Here is a 3,872-nt window from a genome sequence, read left to right as displayed (position 1 = left end):
CATGGGCCGCCCGGTCCCGAAGGACTTCAAAGGACAGGAAGGTGAAAAAGGAGACATAGGTCTGACGGGACGAGAGGGAAGCACCGGGTATTCCTGGAGCACCGTGTACAACTACTGACTACTTGACTGGAATTCTTTTAGTGAAAACACAGTCAAAGTGAACAAATTCCTACATGTGAACCAGGGCACACGGAGCTTTGGCATGGATATTCTCTTTGTTTACATAGACGGTAACGAAAAAGCCCATAATCAAAGATTTAGGGTTTGCTGGTTCATGCGTAAGAAAATTCAGTACCATGCCATTCCTGTTTTGTGATATGTATGATACTTGTAATTATGCCAGTCGAAACGACCGCAGCTATTGGCTATCAACTGGGGAGCCAATTTAAATGATGCCTACTACTGGAAGAAATATTGAAAGGTATATTTCAAGATGTGTGGTCTGTGAAGTACCTACGAATGTCATAGCTGTCCATAGCCAGTCATGAATAATCCAGACTGTCCATCAGGATGGAGCACACTCTGGTGGGGATACAGTTTTGTTATGGTAAGTGGACGCTTTTTTATTTGGATACCTAATTATTATATTATTATATATGTCGTATTTATTTATTCATTAGTCATATTAGATTTCGATTTGAGCATTAAAAGTATTTTATGGTTAATCATAACCAGCTGTTGCCCGCGACTTCGTCACGCGAAACTCATGCAAAAATGATTTTATTTCCTATGGTCCGCTAACTACTTCCATACCAAATTCCTTCTAAATCGATTTACTGGTTAAACGTACCTAGACAAAACTGATCGCAACCTAGTTACTTTTTAATTTATAATATTACAATTATTTATACGCAACAAAAGATTGCCTACCAGCACAGGCGGCCGTTGTATGTTATGGCAACATTCCATGTAAGAATAGGACTACACACAATGCGACAACATGCAATATTACTCGACTGCGAAGAAGGAGTGTTATGTGTTTGACCGTATGTATGTAGGTATGTCTATTCCTATGTCCTCTCGTAACTACTCAACGGCTGAACCGATTTTGATAAATTATACGTCATTGGATTCGTCTTGATGACACGAGTGACACTGGATACATGCAATTCTTGAAAAATCGAAATGGCGGAGTTTTGGTGCCAAATTGTTTTCAATTTTTTTATTCAAATTCATATCTATCAAGTAATAAAAAATAATAGTTTTAGGGGCTGTTTCACCACCCATTGACTGTTTTATTTGACGGATCAACGGATGGTGAAACAGAGGGTTAATCTTCCATTTTCACAGAAACATCAAAAATGTATGAAATGAAACAATAAATTAGAAAAAAATCCGATTGCCTTAAAAAATACTAAAAAGAAGGAAACAAGTTCAGTGGGCTAGAACTCTGTTAAGTACCTAACTTAAAGTTCAACATTCGGAGCCCATTCAAACCGTGACCAGCTCATAAATTCTTAGTACCTAATGGATCCTTAGCTACTCAACAGAGTTCTAGCCCACTACACTTGTTTTCTTCTTTTTAGTAAGTATGTTTTAAGGCAGAGGGTTTTTAATTTTTTTTAATTTATTGTTTTTTGTACTTACTACTTACTTATATGTACCATTTAACACAAAGGGGCTGTTTCACCACCCATTGATTATGGATTGTGAATTTTGGATGGTGAAACAGCCCCTAAGACAAAAAGCTGCAGACCTGTTCTTAAAAAAAAAATCGTTAATGTATAGAAGGGAAACTTAGTAGACACGTAATAAAAACATAACACTAAGCTTTATATTACAGTATGGTCTGGTAAATTGTACGTGGTGTTTATTATTTCCAGCACACTGGCGCAGGTGCACAAGGAGGCGGGCAAGCTCTGGCCAGCCCCGGCTCGTGTCTGCAAGACTTCCGTGCCACTCCTCTCATCGAATGCAACGGGGCGGGCGGCGCTTGCCAGCACTTCGCCAATTTACTCAGCTTCTGGCTCACACCCATCGAAGAACAATTCGGGGAGCCAACGAAACAGACGCTCAAAAAAGATAGCCCGAATCCCCCGAGACAATTTGTCTCTCGGTGCGCCGTGTGTATTAAAAACACCACGTAATTCTACTTAAATTAGTTCTCACTTGTGGACGTATACTTACATAAGGAAACCTTATTTGTGAAACCACAGACATAATATTATTGACAGAATTAAAACCAGTAGTTAACTGAGTGAGCGCATCAAAGTTTTCGAGAATATTTGTCATACTTTTGCGAAGTCACGAGAGTGATTAGTACCTACCTATGATGGAAATTATTTAAAACATGCCTCGCAAAATTGATTTTTATGCGCTTTGTCTAAGATAAGTCGATTCAAAATACCGATTTATTGAACCAGTAGGGTAAATATTTATTTTGGTATGTATTCGACACGCGAAGTTAGTTCCCTTAACTTGTCTGTTTAAATAGCTGTCTGTGCCTAAATCGCTGCTAAATATTAACTATAATCTAATGACGACCAAATTATGTTGAAACAAAAATGTTTGCGAAATAAGTAAATTCTGTGTAAAATATTACCTGCAAGAATTAGGAAGGAACCGTCGACTCTTAAGTTCTTAAACTTTAATCATGGACAAGGAGTTTGAAGTAAAAATCGCTTTACGTTTACATCCCCAAAGCGCTATACATGAAGTAGAGGGTGGTGCGTGATAGCAAGCAATGAGTATAACTATAAGGGTGAAGCCAGACGAGCGTAATGTTTTGAGTCGTGAGCCGTGTAATTTCTGTCTGGCTATGATTTTTAACATTATATTCGTGATAATTTCAATTTTTTATTTATGATATAAAACATTCAGATGTTCTACTTTTCAAATTAATTTTATTCTTTATCAAGTAAAAGTAGGCTGGAACGACAATATGATTTGTTTAACATTAGGAATATAGGATAACTTAGCCGCATTTTAAATATGTATTTCATTAATTATTTCTACAGTTTGAATTTCTGAAGTTATATTCTGAGGTCTTAGCTGGAAGCTTTTACTGATTCCGTACGTACCCATAATATTATAGCGTTCCTTTTTCTTTAAGATAGGGTAACATTCGCCAAAAACACCAAAGCTCGCTTACTTAATAGTTAAGAATTGATATCGTAAGTAGAGTTTATAATGTAAATGTTTTAAATCATTATTTAATTTTATTTTAAATTGATCTGTACCATTTTTTTAAATATTATCGCATGATATTCCTGATATATTTATATGTGATTTTATCTGACTTAAATCACACAGTTGTAGAATCGAATAAGTAACTAAACCTTGGTGAAATGTTTCAAGCATACCTACAATTAATACAAGTGCCATAGTACGTATATATAACTAGTTACATTTACCCATTGTAATATTTTAATATGTTTGTGATATTCTAGCTGTGCCTTCCTTTGTACATACCTTCAATACACAAAGCATTTTATGTTCCTTTTAAACTTTTCAAAAATAATAAACTAAGTGTGTATTTTGAAAATAAATAACTTAATTCATAAGAAATGTCGACTACCTAGGATTTTTAATATTGTGGTAGAAATTATGTAATCTGCAAAAATATGAGTTGTAATGGATGATGCGAGCACTGCCATTGTAGATAATGTTTTGTATTTATAATTTAAGTGCTTATGCGTAAATAAATAACAAACAAAATGTTTACACATGGTTTAGCCAAATGCACTCTCCTACTCCCACCTTTTTCCCGAATTTCAGATTATAATGCCTATGTACGCGTAAACTATTCGATCTGGTAGTTACAATTGAAATTCCGGGATTTTACAAAATTCCTGTGGGAAATCCCAAAATTTATATCGTAATCTTCATTGAGGTGTTGTGTTAAGAACAACTATCCCGTGGGAATATTGGAA

The 3,872-nt window shown here is 35.5% G+C and overlaps 1 pseudogene across 1 annotated transcript; it reads left to right on the top strand.

Moving 5' to 3' along the window:
• The first annotated feature begins 3 nt into the window (after positions 1-3).
• Positions 4-3,661, top strand: LOC141445225 (collagen alpha-2(IV) chain-like; annotated as a pseudogene). The gene is made up of 2 exons (XR_012453301.1): positions 4-547; positions 1,824-3,661. The product of XR_012453301.1 is annotated as a collagen alpha-2(IV) chain-like (transcript).
• The last annotated feature ends 211 nt before the right edge of the window (positions 3,662-3,872 follow it).

Source organism: Choristoneura fumiferana, unplaced genomic scaffold, assembly GCF_025370935.1.
Source record: "Choristoneura fumiferana unplaced genomic scaffold, NRCan_CFum_1 Sck3bRy_67;HRSCAF=242_pilon, whole genome shotgun sequence".
Lineage (NCBI taxonomy): Eukaryota > Metazoa > Arthropoda > Insecta > Lepidoptera > Tortricidae > Choristoneura > Choristoneura fumiferana.
Note: the sequence above shows the minus strand (reverse complement) of the source record. Positions and strands in the feature narration are given on the sequence as shown.